The 19,515-nt window shown below is 33.4% G+C and overlaps 1 protein-coding gene across 5 annotated transcripts in view; it reads left to right on the forward strand.

The window, feature by feature from the left end:
- LOC117179105 (glutamyl aminopeptidase-like) overlaps positions 1 to 19,515 on the forward strand; it is an 82,411-nt gene that overhangs the window by 20,583 nt on the left and 42,313 nt on the right. For 2 of the 5 annotated variants that reach the window (XM_033370773.1, XM_033370774.1), the window contains exon 1: positions 10,966 to 11,472. The exons of 2 other annotated variants lie outside the window; for them this stretch is intronic. The gene's annotated coding sequence lies outside the window, so the exon portion shown is untranslated. Of the gene's footprint in view, positions 1 to 7,110; positions 7,210 to 10,965; positions 11,473 to 19,515 lie in introns of those variants that run through there. One more of the 5 variants, XM_033370772.1, reaches the window with a different exon arrangement.

Below are 19,515 nucleotides of genomic sequence, written 5' to 3' on the forward strand. Positions count from 1 at the left end.
TGGAAATAACGTAACCTCAAAATATACGCATATAAAGAGGCGCGGAGAGGGTCCTTGGTTAGGACAGCGGGGATAAATTTGATAGATTAAGCATTAAAAATTTGAACAGATTTTAATCATTTCCACTTAAGCCATTTATTGCTTATTATAAAAGAAAATTTAGGTAATTTTTTCAGATTTTAAATGTTTAATCAGTAACATTTGTGCAGGCCGCCCCAACCAAGAACCGTCCCAAACAAGGACCGTCCCAAACAAGGACCGTCCCAAACAAGGACCGTCCCAACCAAGGGCACTCTCCCATTAGTGTCCACACTCTGCGACTCATTGAAACCGAACCTCAAATGATTTAATAATAAATTAAATTGTTTCAGGTACAATTAGTACTCGTGCAGAAATTGCCCAAATTATTCCCAAGTTCCGATCTGGGACCGAACGGATGTGTGCTCGCGTCGGAACCACGTCAGGACGGGTTAGGTTAGATCGGACAAGATTATGTCAAGTTTTCTGTGTCGTGATATTGTTTTGTTTACTTCAAACTTAAAATGCCAAAAGCAAAAAAGACATTGCGAGTTCAGAAGTACAGAATTGTTAATAAGATTTCTTAAGCCCACAACGAAGACGAGCAAAGCAGCATCTCGGAGACCATGGTTTCGTGTCTCCCAGACTGCTGTGGGCTAGAATGAAAGTAGGAATCAGAAGACTATTTATCACAGCATGCTACGCGCCGGTTGATACTGATCCTAGAGAAGTAAAAGACGCCTTCTGGGAGACTTTAAATGACACAATAAACATTTGCGAACATGGGGAAATAATAATTCTACTAGGAGACATGAACGGTTGGGTGGGCATCCAAAATCTGGATACAGAAAGAGTATTAGGTAATTTTGGGGATCCAAGAACAAACTATAACGGAGATAAATTAGTTGGTCTATGCTTAAAAAGGGGTCTATTTATTACAAATACTTAGCTTAGGCATAAAATGATCCACATATATACCTTCTCTAAAGGAAATAGCCGCAGTATAATTGACTTTGTTGTTGCGGATGAAAGACTAAGGGAGTTAGTCAAAGATACAAGAGTTATCAGGGGTCCTGAATGCAATACTGATCATTACCTTCTGATCTCAAAAATTAACTTAGGTCGGGGATGGAGAAAAAAGAGAACCAAGAAAGCAAAACAAACGCGAATCAAAATTGAGAACCTACAGAAACCGGATGTGCGAATAGATTTCCAAAATAAGATAATCGAAAGCATAGATAGGGCAACATGGGAGTACCGTATAAAAAACAAAGATATAGAGGCCTGATGAAATTCAGGCTGCCAAAAAAGCAAAAAGACAAGCGTACAAGAGAACTTTGAACATCGCAGATCTTAGTAATGAGGAAAGAAATAGACGTAGAAATGATTATAGACGCGAAAACAGGATACATAAACGATTAGTTAAAGAAAGTAAAGATACAATTAGAGCAGAAGAAGAGATAAAAATACAAAACGACTTTGAAGGAAACAGGAAACTACTTTATAAAAAAATGAAAGGAAACAAAAGTATAGAAATTGTCAATATGAGAAATAGTAGGGGGGAAATGGTATATGATGCAGACGGAATACTAGAGGCTTTCAGAGACTATTTTAGGAGACAATTCGGAGATGAAGCTGTAGGACACCACAACTGCGATGTTGAGCAGGATGCGATGGAAAACTCAATTGAAAAAGTCTGTGTCACTGAGGTTAGGGATATAATTGAGAACTTGAAAAACGGTAAAGCTTCCGGGGTAGACGGTATTAACGCTGAAATGCTTAAACACGGTGGCGCGTGCATACCACATAGACTGTGCGAATTGATAAATTTATGTTTCGAGATGGGAGACGTCCCAGACGATTGGAAAGAAGCGATTATCGTACCAATATACAAGAGAAAGGGAGATAAAAGCGAGTGCAATAATTACAGAGGGATTATCTTATTAAGCACCGTAAGTAAAATATATTCGAAAATGCTTATTCGTAGGGTAATGAAAATAACAGAACTATTCGGAGAATAAATTTTCTCTTTCAATAAGAATGAGGCTTCAGCCTTAAAATTAAACCTTATAATTTATTGGCTTTTGAAAGCAAGGAATTTTGCCCGAGAAAACTTTCTAAATGGCTCTTCAGCTCGGAAACACTTTAAAAGAAAATAATTTCTAAGATTATACCTCTAAATCGCAAAGATCGCTTTTAAAATTCAGCCAATTTTCTCGACAGCTTCATAGGATATTGTCCCCTGGGCCCTCTTGCAGAGAACTAAATTCCGAATAAGAATCCAATATATTCAAATCTTATTCTCTTTTCAGAACGAATGATCGGACAAGTTCCAGAAGGTTTAGGCTCTGGGCTTCTCCTACTGATCCGCTCCTGCGATCTGTGCTTTTTAGACGCAAGATCCAGAAGTCCTTTTCTTGACTGGGTTGCCCTTTTTATAGTCCTTCTTTCAGCTCTCCCTTCTCGATCTTACGTAACGTAGTCGAGGAGGGAGTGGCTGGAGTTTGCGCTATAGAGTTTCTCCTGTGCTATGCTTCTTTTCTGGAAGGATAGCATAGGAGATACTGGTTTTGCCTATTTACAGGCAAACCTTGAAACTCGAAGGTTACAATGTATAACGCTTTACTTTCAAGCAATGAATTAGCAAATTTTTAATACTGTCGTGAAAAGGACAGCTATGCTCATCTCGCCCCACCCTACCCTAACTAGTTTCAAATTAAGCGGAGGGAAATACATTATGCTATCTGTGAGAAAATAATGACCATGTTTTTATGGTTATGTTTCGAGATTATAGTTAATTTTTGCAACATAATTAATTGTAAATGACTAAATTTCAACCATTCTTAAAACTCCGGGACAATGAATAACAACTATTGTTGTCTGTAAACAATTTAAAAAAAAGTTTCCTCGTATTATCCTATGAACTAAAAATCCATTTTTCTTGTTGGAATTAACTGCCAATGGGTCCTTGTCATCACATTTGGTCAATCGATAATAATATTCTTATATATCATTATTTAAAAAAATTTGCTATCGTAAACATTATAATAATTATGAACGCAAGTAACGTTCGCAGCTAAATAACGATCATCAATATAAAGGCAAATAATTAATTAATACAAGGAATCTTCAGTTGTTCATGATCTTCTATAATAATAACAAATAATAATTTATTTCTTACGTAATAAATTATTGATTCATTTTCATTAATCCGACTCACAAACCCTTTTTGTCTATACATTGTAAAAACTTAATTGAAATGAAGTAAAGAAACATTGAAAATTCGCACGAAATCATTTTCATCCACTTATTTGTTTATAAACAGTTCAATCAATTTTTTAACTTCTTCAGTACTACTAAAAAATATTTCTAAATAAATGTGACATTGATTCTATATATTTTTGAATGAATCTACATATTTTATAATAAACGGTTGTCTTCAAAAGTAAGAAATTTTTGTTGTTGTTATCTAAAAGGGGTCCAGCGATCTTAACGTGTTATCTGCTGTGTTTTACCGCCGATTTTCTATTGTTTTTCCTGGACTCGCATTTTATCAGGCATAGAAATGGACTGGTAATGATGTGGGGAGAACGGTAATGGGCTCTAGAAAGAAAAAAAATATATCAGATGTAGACATACTCTTTCTAGATAAAGCTGATTGGTCGAGAATATTTTCGTTGAGTGAAGTTTGGCGCAGCACAGGACCGTGCTTTGTGTCGCGAGTGCCCCAATAATGTGAGGTTTATCGCAATTTTCAGAAATGATTTATTTATAATTTATTTAAATATAATGTATTGTAAATAAATATAAAAAAGGGTGACAGCCTGTGTAGTTTGTGGGCATTGTCGAGATGTTTATATGGGGATATGTTTTCATACGTAAGTAAAGTTATTGAATATGGTAAAATAAAAAATATTACAACAAAAATAAAACCTCAAAATATAAAGTTTTGTACCTATGCAATACGAATGGTTATTTTTTTATGCCAAAGAAATATTGTTCAAATTTTTGACAGTTTTTGAATTATTTTTGAACTCACAAAAACGATTATTATTGTAGAATTTTCAATCCAATTTCAAGAAGAATTTAAGTTACCAAGTTTTTAAAATAATCTATTTGAAACAGGTTATTTTACATGAATGTTCTTTAAAATTCCATTTATTATAACTACAAATTTCTAATGTATTGTTTATCTTTTTTTCAATTAACCGTACAGAATATTTAATCAATACCCGTGGCCACCAATTCACTTGACAGAGTACTGAAATAGATAAGGTAAGTCTACGTCTCATATGTTTTTTCTCTCTCTACAGCCCATTTCAGTTCTCCCCAAAGCGTTACCAGTCCATTTCTATATTTCGATGAATGCACGTAAGTGTGTATATTATTTGAATGTGTTGCATGAATTAAAATAAGAGAAAATAAACGAATTAATTCAAAATTATACAAATTTAAGACGAAAAATGTGTAAATACTGTTTCCTGTACCATTTTTCGGCATAAATTTGTACAATTTTGCAATAATTCTCCAGTAAATGAAGAATTACAAAACACATGAAATGTAACCTTTTTTCAACATTTTATTTATTCGCATTATAATAGAGAAGTGGAATCAGTGACATCCTGGCACAGCACAAACATTTCAATTCATTTAACTTTGTTTATTTTTCAATGTCCTGATTTCACTTCATACGGCGAGACACAACTTTTTTGAACTTAGCAAAATTTGAAGTTTGTTGACGAAAACATAACCTCAACGAACACTAGAATGACGGCGCCAAGATATTTTAACAAAATATTACCCTCACTTATGCCCCTACAGTAGAGCCATCTACAAGGAGGTGGATAACTAAAAAAGTATATTTGATCACACGCGCCCATGGGAGTCGACCCATCCTGAATTTTATTGAAAAATTTTTCTGAGTGTTCGTAATAGAGACGCGTTGCTCACCTTTGTCTTTGCAGTGACCTGCAGACGACAACATCATAGATGACGTGAAAGTAGCCACAAGTAACTTTCGATGCACACATACACTTAAATACACACACGCGCTGACATGTGTCTTACTGCCCTATTCTACGAGAAAACTGAGTTGATGTGAATAAAAAAACACAAATTTCCCATAAGAAGCCATAAACAATCCACATGTTTAGACCGCAAACCTATGCTCTAGATACCAAAACGCGATTTTCGAAAACCTATTTAAACAAAAATGAAAAAAAAATTAATTTCGTTCGCTGAGTATTAATTGCATATAAAAAATGTTCTGGAACATACAAAAAAAAATCAATTTCGAATAAAATATCAGTTAACAGGTTTAGACCGCAGATAGTTCAGTTCATTCTATTAAGCCGAGTAGAGCCATAGAAGACCAGAAATTTGCATTTTTTTCTCAAAAACCATTGGCAAATCCAAACGAATAAAAATAAAAAAAAATTGCATATCTTGCAAAGCGCATGTTTCATTTTCATTTTTATCGTTAGAATTTAAAAAAAAGGAATTATTTAAAATTATTTTTATTTTGAAATTTAAGATTAAAACAAGGAAATTTACAAGCTGAAAAGTTAAATTGGCAAATTAGACCAAAGATTCGACATTACAAAAAAGTTTTCCAAAGACTGAAAAGTTCCATATCTCCGCCTTTTTTTAGAGTTTTGGGGAAAAAATTGGTAAGATTTTTTTACCGCCAAACAAACATATATCCTGAATTACATCCAAATCCCATTGTGAGACAAAAATTACAGTTATTGGATGACGCGTGGACTCCAAACTCTTGTGAAGTATTCAGTACTGAATACTTCACAAGAGGTTGATCATCGGCTTCTTTTCAGCGCGTCGCCGCATCACCCATAACTTGCCTTCAATTTACCTCCGGCGCATTTATTAAAAAGGAAGTCTCACGTTTAAAAAATTTGGCTCGCTAAAACAAATAAATACATTGCTATATGTTCAATTAAATGTTTGGTTGATTCAACCAATTTTTTTATTAATAAAACTTGTTCGATCCTTGTTGAAAATTCCTATATAGAATCCTGTATAGAATCCTACATAGGAACTTTGCAAGAACCTTTATATGATTCTATGAGGGTTCCTTTGCGGGTTCTGACGTATGACTCCTTCAAGGAAAAGTAACAAGGATCTTATGTAGGTTCCTCCATAATTTCCTGGTCATCGTGAAATGGCTGGCGTGGGATCTTACCTAAGTACTGTAGAAGTTCCTATACGGGAACCTATACAGGAATAATTTTCATGTATATATGAAATGACACAGGATATTACAAAGTTTCCTACACAGAAATGTATGCAGGGGAAAATTTTATTTGTGCGATTTAATTCATATTTATTATAAATTCGCACAACTCTGAGGATTCGAACCTTCCAACTGCTGACTGCAGTTTCTAAACATAAACCAAGAGTTCGTAAACACGTTCAGCCATCAAATCTGAGCAATATAGGTATCATAAAATTTCTAGCCACTCACCCGACGAACTCGAACCACACACACGCGTCACATACGCACCGCGCCTGTGGGGAACCTTGTTAAGATCCTATGTCAGCCATTTCACGATGGTCAGGAAACTGTACAGGAACCTACATAAGATCTTTGTGACTTTTCCTTGAAGGAGTCATACCTAAAACCCTACATAGAAGACTCCTAGGATCACGTACAGGTTCTTGCAAAGTTCCGATGTAAGCTTCTATACAGGATTCTATATAGGAATTTTCTACAGGGATTATAATACATATTTTGGTTGATCCAATTAAACATGTTGGTTGATCGAACAAAATATTTTTGCTGGATCAACAATCGTCGTATCAACGGTCGTACAAAATGCATATAAAGAGGCTTTTTCATTAATATTAAAACTTTTGATAAGGATCACTTGCAGAATCAGAAAACCGAACTTGCAACAAAGCCAGAAGGGCTTTTTTTCACAATTGTTTGGGATTCTTTTATCAATGATGCTCATTATTAAATTCGAGGTTAGGTTGCCTACAACTGGGAACTAAACTGCACTCTGCGAACTAAAAGTTGTACTAACATTTAAAATGCTGTGTATATTGTGGCAGACCCCAGTTTTGCTATACACTTGAGACTGTGAGTGAGCAAGTGTTCGTGGCACTAATTTTTTCATAAATTCACGATACGACACACGACCTTTTCGACGCCTTCAACGCGAAGCCACGCAAGTTGGGTTTATTTTTTTTCGTCTGCTAATCTGACTGCACCCATTTTTACTAAGTCGCTTACTAAATCAGTGCGCTGGTCTCTCTCGACGTTACTATAGTCCTTTGCAAATATTGCAATCTTCTGTAGTACTCGGAGTAGTAAATATGACAAAAGTTCCGCTATGTCCCTCCATTGCAAACTGAAAATAGTAAAATCTAGTCTGATTTTTAGCAAATATTGCAGCAAAGGTTTCTCCGTGTATGTTTAGTGTAGTTAATAAAAGTCAACACATTTATTTGGTTGAATCAACTAAACATGCTCAAATAAATAATTACTTTGAATTGAAGAAATTAATTCGTTGTGTTTTCTAAGTATAACCAAAGGTTTATTGGAGCTGACCAAATTTTTTACTTTCAACAAACAAAGTACACCGTTTCTATAATCTAGTCCGCGTGTCAGGTCACGCTTTGTCGTAAATCTATAAAAATTCTCGGAAACACTCCTGGAGTTCTATGTGTATCTCAGTTAAAAATAAAATAATTCGTAAACTGTCTATTTACTGCTTTACGATGTCAAAACTGCATTTTTCGCTCATATTTTTAGTGTAAAGTTAGATTTTCAAGGAACCCATATTGTTTTTTGTCACGATTGTCATATGAAAGTATGATTGTATAATAGTGTTGACAAGAATAAAAAAAAGGGGTAACGAGATTCTTGGTGCAGATAAAGTGTTCTACTTGCGACTTTATAGAAAATCCAGAAGAATTTTATAAAGATTATCTTTAATAATTTTTTTATTTAAATATTATTATTTATTTATTTAAATTTAATAATTTATGTGGTTTAAGGTTAGAGCTGATGGGTTACGGGGTCCATAATTTCAGTAAAAATATGCGATTTACTTTCAGCAAGTAGAATCCTTAATTCAAGGTCATCTCAACCTTACACTAACTTTTCAGTATAAAAATCGTCTTAATTTCAGGTCTTTACTGTCTGAATTTCAGTCTTTTTGTTTTCCAAATTTAGTGATTAGTACACATTCTTAATTTCAGGTTTCATATGCTTCTTTATAATGTTACATCTTGAAATAATGTCAATTTTTGGCTTAAATTAAGTGTTTGTTTATTCTGTATATGAAACTCCTGCAATCGGTGTACAAATTTAATTACAATCAATTTATTTTCACCTTGCAATCACTGCAATCAGTTGCAATCATGTCATCGGAGCACACCGTATTTTGAAGTTATGTACTCCTGGGTCTATAGTATTTAGTGTAAATTATAGAAATATGTGGCCAGAATTTACAATTTTTCAGGGAGGTTGAACGTTGTTGTTATAATTCTTGTTTGAGCTCAAAAACCCAAAGGGTCCTATATTTAGTTGTCATTCTCATTTTTATAAAATTATTTTTTTCGAGTGAAAGGAGAAATGATTTGTACATATTTCTAATGTGAATGGATAAATAGTGTCATTATAGTTACCTGAAATCGTTAAAAACAGAATTTCGAAAAATCTTTCAATACATATATATATATATATATATATATATATATGCCCTAAAGCTAACAATTAACAACTGCAGATAAAGTTATAAATTTGTTTGCGAATCCGCATACCAAATAAAATTATACGATGCTAGATAATTATAAATAGAAATTAGATGTAATCTATATGCAATTTAATTAGAAAAAGGAGTAATTTTAAAGGTTATTAAAAATTATTTTTAAACATAAAACAAAGGGAATATCGATTATTTACCTTCTTAAAACTTCTTATTGCAACTGATTATTTTAAAGTATATTTTTACGTGGAAATAACCTAACAATCAAGTTTCGAAATACTGTAGAAATCTTTTAAAATCACGCCAAAATAAAACAAATGAAATTTGTCCGACAGCGGAGAGAAAGCGCTCATTTTCGCCCCGTTGGGGAGGAGCGCAACCAACCGATTCCACGCCTGTAAAGAGGGGGGGGTGGAAAATATTCGTGGCACGACGAAGGGGGGCTCCGTTCCCCTGCCCACCCTATCGCCGCCCCCGATACCCCTTGTTTGCCCCAACCCCCTTTTGTTCTCACAGAATTCAAGTTGCCAAAATTTTCCAGTTCATACTGATCCTGTAATCAATCATTTGAATGTTACTATTTCCGCTTTGTATATTTGAAAATTCTAAAACTCGCTTCCTCTCCGTTGTCGAACAAAATAGTGCGTGGAACTCAAAGAAAAACGGTCGTTTGCACCCGTTTTCGCTGTCGGTGCACAATTACTATTATTCCCTAAATTAACTTGAGAATTTTTCAGACCACATATTAAAAATATAGACGTTGGTTCTGTTTTGGCCTTAGGTCTAAAAATGTATAAAAAAATAAGACGCCACTTATTATTGTAGATAAAGGGCCGTGCACATAATAAGTCAAGCAATTTTTAGCTGTTTTTGACTCCCACCTCCCCACATGACACACATTGTCACAAACCTCAAACACCTCCCACCCCCTTCGACCGTGTAATACTTTGAAAATTTTAAATAGTAGGTCAATTTCAATAGTTCTCAGATTTTATTTGTTATTCCATACCCGGTAATAAGCGTTGAATTCAGAAAAATTAAGAATTTGCATTCCAATATGAATACACGATTTTTACTTCATCTAAAAATCCGCCAACGGGAACAGAAAAAGTGCAAATCCTATTCCTCTTAATCGACTTAGTAAAATTTAACGAAAGCATTTATTTAACGTATTTTTCACTATTAAATATTTTTATAACTTATAAATTCGATAAATATTCAAATTTATATTTGTTTATATTTTAATCATTTATTTAAATGTAATAAAAAATGCATCAAAGCAATCTATTTAAATGTGTGAATTAAAATAATTTCAACTCTAGAGAGGCGGACTTGAATTTATTAAGTTTAAATTTTCAAAACTTATATTCCACACGAAGGAAATAAAACAATTTATTGCATATTTTTTGTGAGCTTATTAGAAGGAATTAAATAATCTCAAAAATTGAACACTTTTGGAGAATAGAAGACATCTATATGAGGTTATCTGGCGGTACAATTACAAGGAATTAAATATATTGAAAACACGTTATCTTTTGGGGAATAGGAGCCTGCTGCTATGGAAATAGAAATAAATAAGTTTGTGAGATATCCTATTCTTGTAATGACGTTTTAGACAGATGGAAAAATCACGCATTCAAAATAATAGAATAATCTTCACTTTTACGCTGAAATCTGAAAATATTAATTTTTCTCTATTCAACGCTTATTACCGGGCAGGAAAAACAGCGCTGCCATTCCAAAAAACTGTGTGCCCCCTGAAATTTGAAAAAATCTCGGTAAAATGTTGACAAATTTACCACGCGGGAAAAAATGTGTGAGGTGACGGAGAGGGAAAATTTTGATTTTTATTAACTTTATTTTGACCCCCTCCCCACACACATATCACACCTCGTTACAATTCCCCGAACTACTCACTTCCCTAAGCTATGTGACGTATTATGTGCACGACGCCTAACTGTCAATGTATTTCACCATGACATCATGGTCTCATCAGGACTTGCTGATACTTTTTGAGCCTATTCAATTTGATTTAGTTGAAAGCTCAAATAATTTTGGAATTGAGCAACGTTTACTATTCCCAATAAAGTTTTTGATTATTTTGGAGGTTATTTCTTATTGTCTATCGCTGGAGACCTTGCGACCGCGGGCGTAAAGCGGTAGTGTCATGTCAGTGGCTCGCTCGGCTTGGCTGGGTGATGGTATCTCACTTTCTCTTTCCAGTTGCGTTTCGACCATCGAGCCCGGTGTTTGTGACCTGTTTTTGAAACCAAGTTCGATGCGCTACATATCTTAAAATGATATTGATTATCGGCTCGAGTTCCGAGACGTAAATTTTTAAGTCCTAATACTCATTCTAACGTAAAGTGTTCTCAGCTTCTGATTTTCTCTCGGATTATCGTGAAGTGTCAATTTTTCCATTAACAGTGACCGGTGTTTTCCGGAGTGTTTTACCCATCTGAATTGTAGCAAAATAATTTTCCTGAATTTATCGTCTTCTGGTCTGGTTGGAAGTGAAGAGTCGGACGACATACACCTCCAATTGCGTTGGGATCGATCTTTCCTGGAATGATCGTGCTTGTAGCTTCCGGAGTCTAAATCTGGGCTAAGTTTACAAAACTAACCGAGTATCTTGAATATTCTCACGTGTGACGTGTATGAGTTAAATCGCCGGTTTAACACGGACCGTGATTGAATTGAATTAAAACAAATTACAATTAAGGTAAATTAGTAGAATCTTGAATATCCATTCAAAACATCGGTTGTTTTTCACCTTTGTAAAATAGAATTTTATTTTTATTGACTCTAAGATGACAATGCCTTCTCAGTTCAAATTTCAATAATTTTTAAAGTTCGTCGATTTTTAAAAAAAGGTAACTCATGATCTGGCGAAATGCATTAGCAGTTTCTCTACAATACTTGTTAGTATATTGTTTACTTTAACGAAGTGTATACATGTCGGTACCGGTAGTAAAAAGATGGTCGTTACCGGTAAAAAAATTACCGGTACCGACCATTTTTTTTACCGGTTTTTTCAGAAAGCATATTTCTAGCAAGGTAGCGTCAGATCGCGCATATTCATGGCATTCGTGGAATTCATGAAATTCAGGGAATTCATGAAATTTAAGAAATTCCTGCAATTCAACGAATTCAGGCAATTCAATGAATTCATGGCATTCAAGGAATTCGTGCAATTTAAGGAACGTTGTGGCTAGCCTGCCGGCACCAGCAACAATGCATGTTATCGGCTTTTTTTCCTTTTTTTACATGTTTTTGATATAGCGTATACTGATGCATGTTGATGGGCTAATTACAAACGTGGACTTTAAAACACATGCAAATATAATTTGCAGTGTTAACACTTTAAAAGATTACTGTTTATGTTTACGAAGTTTATATACACTATCTGTACCGGCAAAAAGCATATGTCAAGCATACGAAAGGGAATTTTACACGTTTTAGAGTGAGGCTATGTAATTGAGGAGTTATTTTGATAGTTTTTGGCTTTTGACGCGTTTAACGAAACGTTCTATTTATAAATCATATTTTATCGTCGATTTTCGAATCAAGATTTACTATTGACGTCTTGTGGGGGCGAAAATGCACCCCTGAGTCTAGTGGCAGAAATAATGTAAGGTCGCACCCCTACCACTTTTCCAACACCACGTGGGGGCGGGTAGACACCCCAGTGACTGGTCATAGAAATAATTTAAGGTCCCATCCCTACCCCTTTTTCAACGCCACGTAAGGGCGGAAAGACGTCCTAATGACTGGTCAAGGAAATAATTTAAGCTTGCTTAATTCGTGGTGTTCACGGTATCCAAGGAATTGATGCAATTTAAATTTTTATAAATTTTCTTCAACATCTCATGGTGATAGTAAACGGATTTGGGAAAAAATAATTTTTTAATATCTTCTTTGCGCACTTTAGGCTATATCCTTAAAATATGCTTTTTAAAAAAAAACCGGTAAAAAAGAAATTGTCGGTACCGGTAATTTTTTTTACCGGTACCGACCATTTTTTTATTGGTACCGGCTTTGTATACACAACCTTACTTTAAACATTCGTAGACATAAGGCCTATCCAGAACCGCAAAGTCTTTATTCCCTGAAGTGCTCTAGAAATGTCTTGAAATTGATCAAATTCCCTAAAAACTTTGAAATAATTTAAGCTCCTTATAAATCCCTTAAACTTGTGAAATTCTTTTAAATTTCTGGAAATTCTAATAAGCCCTGCATTTTAAATAACTTGAATTCGCAGAAATCCAGTAAACTCAAATTTATTTTATTCCGTAAAATTATCTACGTTGAAATCCCTTTCAATCCTCTCACATGTTTGGAATCACTAGGAATTCCTTGAATTCCATTTATTTTCTAAAGTTCTCTAAAATACAGTCCCGCTTCTCAATAGTACCGCTCTGAATAGTGCCGTTAATCCTAATCCGAGCTCGGACCTTACCTCCACATCAGCGCTTTCCTCTAATCGCCCGAAATTCGGATCTGACTCTTAATAATGTCGCGGCATAATTGTAAGAACTTGCAAATGATTTTGCAAATTTTTTATCATCTTTTAAAATACCTAAAATCCTTTGAAATTTTGTAAGTTCCTTCATCTCCCTTCAGATTGCTGAACCCCCCCCCCCCCCCCCCCCCCCAAAAAAAAGAAGTATAAATTATTTGAAATCCCTTAAATATGAATTAAATTAAACTTACCTAAAAAAAGACCATTAAAATCTCGAGAATTCTTTTCAATCCGTTGAAATATTTTAAGTCCTTGAAAATGAAAAAAAAAAATTACGTCATGTAAAATTCATTTAAGTACATTAAAATCGCTTAGAATCGTTAGGAAGCCCTTGAAATTTCATTTAATGATACCTATTATTTTAGAGATTCTTCACTATCTCATCATAGTAGGTATTAGATTTGCGTTGCATTGACAAAAAAATATTCTTAAAAAATTGGTAAATCTATTTTGTTGAATTAATTTTGTCTTATTTATTCGCGTAGCTTGTATCGTTTGTACACACATTCGATTTTTTTATTTTCAATTTCATTTGTTACGAATAAAACAAAAACTACTTATTCTATGAAACAGTAGTTCATGACAAATTTGTAGCTCTTTTTTAGGTTCACAATTTTGTTTGAATCATCTCTTTTCTTATCTTGCTTGGTTTGTCTACAAAATGTAGTTATAGTTTTTACATTCTCATTCATGAGAGTGTAATGTAATCGTCCAAATTTTCGATCTCTGATTTTTAACGGATATTTACGTTTCGGCACTCACATAATCCGAAAATCATTAAGTAATATCGGTGTCTGTATGTCTGTCTTTATTTCTGTATACATGGTTACCTGAATATTGTAGCTACGCTAACTTTTGAAGGATTTGTCCAATCAAGTCAGCCTTTGATACACTTCTTAAAGTTCCCAAAATGAAGATTAATTTCGTTGATCAGATATTTGCAACCAACGTCAAAATTTGAACTTTAGATTTTTTGTTTACAAGATTCAAAAAGTTATTAAGATAATCTTATAGTAATGCTTTCGAAAAGTAACGTTTTTCTTCTCTTGATTTTTTCCCACTTCTCGCTTTGTTTGGCTTCAAATGTCAGGGGGAGAAATTGTTCGTATTATTTTGTAATATAAATAGGTGTCCATAGAATTTTCAAATTTTGAAAAAATGGTCTCGAAAGTTTTGAAAATGTTCTAGCTTTTTGTATTTTGATTAGAAATGGCTGGTTAACGAACTCGATCTTGCTCTTTGGTCCCTCAAACTGTGTGCCAAAGCACAATCCAATACAATTATTCTTTCGAAAGTTATCCAGTATACAGACGTCGATAACGACAGACTTTGCAATTTCTCATGTTGCCTTACTCTGTACTTTCACCTTTCTTCGTATTGATCAACACCCATTTATAAAACAATTTCTTGCTTCCTGCAAAGTCATTTTGCATTTTCCTATCTTCATCTGTTTTAATTTTATCTTTACTTTCCTTAACTAGTAGCTTTACTTTCCTCTTTTTGTGGCTGCAATAATTTTTTATTCTATTTCTCTTCTCATCGCTGAGGCCGGTGATATTCATGTTCTCTCATCGCTTCTTTCTTTTCTTAGGCGGCTACTTGGATTTTATCATTCCCCCACGCATCACCAAACATTCTTCCTACACACCACAGTATCACAAAATTCAGTCGCAATTTCAAAAAGAATATCTCGGATCATATTTAATGCTCCGCCTATACTTTTACTGTTCATCAGCGCCTACAAAGTTTCCTCATCTATACGTTTGTTCATCCTTTTTTGAAAATCTATTCGCACTTCCTGTTTCTGTAGATTCTCAATCTTGAGTCACATTTGTTTCGTTTTTTGAACTTCATTCTTCTCCATCCCTGACGTAAGTTAATTTTGGAGGCCAAAAGGTAACGATCAGTATTGCATTCAGAACCTCTCATGATCCTTGTATCTTTAGCTAGCTCTCTTAGTCCTTCATCTGCAGCAACGAAGTCGATAATATTGTGGCTATCTCCTCTAGATCAGGTGTTCATGTGGATCATTTTATGAATAATCCAAGTATTTGTAATATAACCCCTTTTCTAACAAGAAAGGCTACCATAGTGTCCGCCTCCAATTTAATTCGACCTGAAGTATGTTTTATAGCACTGAAAAATAAGGCACATGGATGTTTTATGCGCGCCCAAATTCATATTTAGGAGATGAAATAATCTTTTCATAGCGTATCTATTGAAACTTCGAGTTTCGATACCTGTAGAGCGGGTTGAAAAACGATGTTTGCATCCCTAGGGTTGAAACATTTTGTCTTCGAGTTTCGATACGTGTAGTGCGGGCTGAAACAGTGTTCACATCCCTAGGGTTGAAACATATTTTTCAGCTCTAGATTCGACGCGTAGGTAGGTAAGGTCTACAGGTACCTGAATTCGAATTTTCAATAGATTTGCCATGAAACATAATATGCATTACTAGGAAAGTAACACAAAGATCGAAACTCGTGTGAAGGCAGACCTCGCTTCGCTCGGGCAGCACACTTGACACTCGTAGCAATCGCTGTGTTTCATCCCTTGTAATGCAACATACGATTAACAGTTTTCGAATAATTAGTTCAGAAATATAATTTTCAGTAAAATTAAGCATTTAGAAAGCAGTTTAAATTTTCTTTGGACTGAAATTGTGTAGATATATATGTGCATGTATATAAAAATTCCTGATTTTACTTTTCGTATTATCATACGGAAACCTCAGATGGCAAATGCATTACGATATGCTGTAATTTCCTTGTAAAAAGTCAGAAAAGAACACAAAAAGAAGTGGATATATTCAAAAAATGGCGGTCTACGTGTTTTGATAATTAGTCTAATTGTTGCCGAGAGTCGGGTTAAAAATGTACGTCTATACTAGTTTTCACACCGACCGAGAGGTACAGAGAGTACAAAATATATTATTTGTCATTTTTTAACTATGGCGCACCAGTTTACCTATTATTTTCACCATACAATTCCCTTGAACTTTTTGGTAAATTTTCTTATCGGTCTTCAAAACATATATATTTTGTTCATGAAAATCAGTCTAACGATTTTCGAGAACAACTACTTTTTTGAATTTGCTTGACTCTAACTTAAAAAAAATGCAATTTTAAAGTTAAAATTTCTTTGTAGTTTTGTTCTACCTTAGAAACAACGTTTGACTTAAATTTCAGCCTCATTCGAGCGGGGGCTGATTTTTCATGCTTACCCGAATATACCCTTTTTGAGGAAAAGCGACCCAACGTACAAAATAAAATTGTTCACCAAAAAAGATCTACAAATAACATTGAAAATAAACGTATTAATTTTTTGGAAAAACCACACAAGTCGCAATAAAATATTAGTCATCAAAATTGGTTCTTAATAGTAAGATGCATACTTTTTTATGTTGTAAGAACAAGACAATAAAAATACATCTGTTTCAATATCAATGCATATTATGAATTAGAATGTAATATAAGTTTATTGAAATAATACATTTTCCATAGTAGTTGTGACTAAAAATTAGTATAAAAGAAGCAGAAAACATTAATCATGGAAAATTAAATTTGTGCATTATTTTGCAATATGTGAATAAACATTCCCAAGCCGAGATACAGAATTAAATATAATATGTACACATTTGATATAATATAGTTAAACTTAATGTATACCAAAGTTGACCCTTTGGACAAAATCGAGTACGAAGAACAAGATACGTAATGGGAATGTGTTCGTTAAAGCCAAAGGATCTTTAACGAAAGAGAAAAAAAAATATAAGAAAACGTGTTTTGCGGAAGCGGCTATGCTTCCCTCGGTTTTCAAAATTTTTTAATGAAGAATTACCTACAAATACTTAGTTATGGATCCTATTTAATCAAATGTAATAAAAGGTTATCAAAATTGCAAAAAAAATCTTTAAAATCCTTTAAATAACCAGTGTAGGCCTATACTGAATTTTACATATTTTTTCATAAGGGTATAGCGACCATAGTAGTAAGAAACGAACCCGTTGAGCAGTTTTCTAATTCAGGAAAAACGGTTAGACTAAGGCACGATTCTCGAAAAATGGACCAAAAAGTCCATGCTAAAAAACTTTTGTGAAATAAAATTTAGTTCCCTCTTCAGTAATGTTCAAGAAATGATTTTCTTCCAATAATTTTTAATGTTGACTCTCTCAACCCCCTTTATTGTGCCCGGAAAATGCCCCTAAAATTTCAAAATAGCATTTTTGTGTTAAATTCATGCTACAAACCGTATTTTTGGAAACTTTTGTCAACATGAATGATTTTTATTTGATAAATGACAAGTTTGAAGTATCTTATAACTAATTTTAAATTATTTAAACAATTATTTTAAGTTATTATTTTTGGGATTAATTATGCAGTTTATGGTTTTCAAGAATGACATTTCTTGTTTAAGATATTTTGTAATTATTTAAGCAATTTCGCTGTTGTGAATCATGAAGAGTTATTATTTTTTGGAATTAATTACACCATATTGAGGATAATATAGTTTTGGTAATTATATGTGCCACATATTTAAACAATTTTCATTTGTTGTGACAATTTTTTCCGTCTGTAATTCTTAAATAGTTACTACGGTGAACCCTAGAGTAGGGACCCCAGGGTTTTTCTTCCGAGGATTGACGCGGCGGAGTGGACCTTTGTCTAGAGAGTTGAGTCCAAGGTCAGCCCCAAAACCGGCACTCACTCTAGGGTTCACTGTAGTTTCTGAATTCAATAAAGTAGTAAATTAATGAGAAAAGTGATATTTTATATTGAAGACAGTTTAAAAATACTTAAACAATTTTAATTTGTTTAAACGATGTTTTTCCCCCGTAACTCTAAAAATTTATTCCTATTTGGAATTACTGATACAATTACCGAATGTTAAGAGTAATATTTTTGTGTGAGATATTGGTCAATCATTTGAACAATTAATTATCATCCGCTTGTGCCACCTCCTAGGAAATGTGAAGAAAATTCTAGTTGTTTTTAATTTCTTGCACTCAGGGGCGCCAACCCCAGGGGGGGGGGGACTTGTTTTGAGAGGGGAGTCCCCAAAATTGGGAAATATATTGAGTAAATAAATTAACTAAAAATGCATGAAAAATAAGGGAAAATAATTAAGTAAAAAAAGTAAAGTAAAACAGAACGTGCACAAATCCATAAATCGCACGATTAAATTTATATTTATCAACAGGTTCGCGAATATTACAAATGAGAGCACCACTTCGTAAGTATCTATGAATTTTTTAAAGTATAAAAAATAGTGCTTCTAATATATCCCTTTGCTGTATTCCAGCATAAATAAAACGGGTACAAAAATTCCCTTTGGAGAAAATTATCAGAGTTAAATAACTAATCATTATTTTTAAATTGGCAATTATAAGCGGTGCAAGAACGTATCCTGATTAATTTGGTCGATTACAAGAAATATATCGTAGAAAAAGATTAATTAACAAATTTTCCCTAAACAATTTTTATAAATTCAATACAAATTTGTCTAAGTTATCATCAGGCCAGCCATGTGCTCGTATCCATGTATAATTTTCAACCTATAATATTAATTTTAATTATTTTTATATTTGCAGATCACTTTCGAGTCATTTAAATATTTCTCTTACTTCGATTTCCATATTTTACAATATTATAATAAAAACAACTAAATTTTTCTAAATTTCAAAACTGTATAAAAAGACAATGATATAATTGAGTAATATTTAAGATATTATCGATCCATCCTCCCACCACTGTAGGAAATTTTTACCCCTCAGTAGAAGTTTATACTCCTCGAGGTTAGTGCCCTTAGGTAGAACCTTAAGTAATTTTTGAATAACTGATAAAAATAAATCATTTAAGTCCTAACAAGTTAAGTGTTTAATATTCATGCGAAATAGTATATTAGAGTTTTAATTTTTAATTATTTGCAATATAAGTTGATCTCTTATACCTTTTTCAATTCAAATTGCTGATTCCTTATTGTATAGAAAAATTATTATCAATTATTTATTTTTAAATTAAGATAAAAGAAAGTCCTTTAATTTGATGTTTGAAATTTTGGCTTGCTATTTACGTACTTCAAGTATATATTTGTTATACAATTGCCTGAGGAAATAAATGTGTTTTCACGTAGAAATTTATCATTATGGTTATCATTTTCATAATCGCTCTTGTTTTTTTTTGCTCATCATATATATTTTTTGCTCATGATATTATTTTTTCTCAAACAGGGGGTGCGGGGGGG

Source organism: Belonocnema kinseyi, chromosome 8, assembly GCF_010883055.1.
Source record: "Belonocnema kinseyi isolate 2016_QV_RU_SX_M_011 chromosome 8, B_treatae_v1, whole genome shotgun sequence".
NCBI classification, from domain to species: Eukaryota; Metazoa; Arthropoda; class Insecta; order Hymenoptera; family Cynipidae; genus Belonocnema; species Belonocnema kinseyi.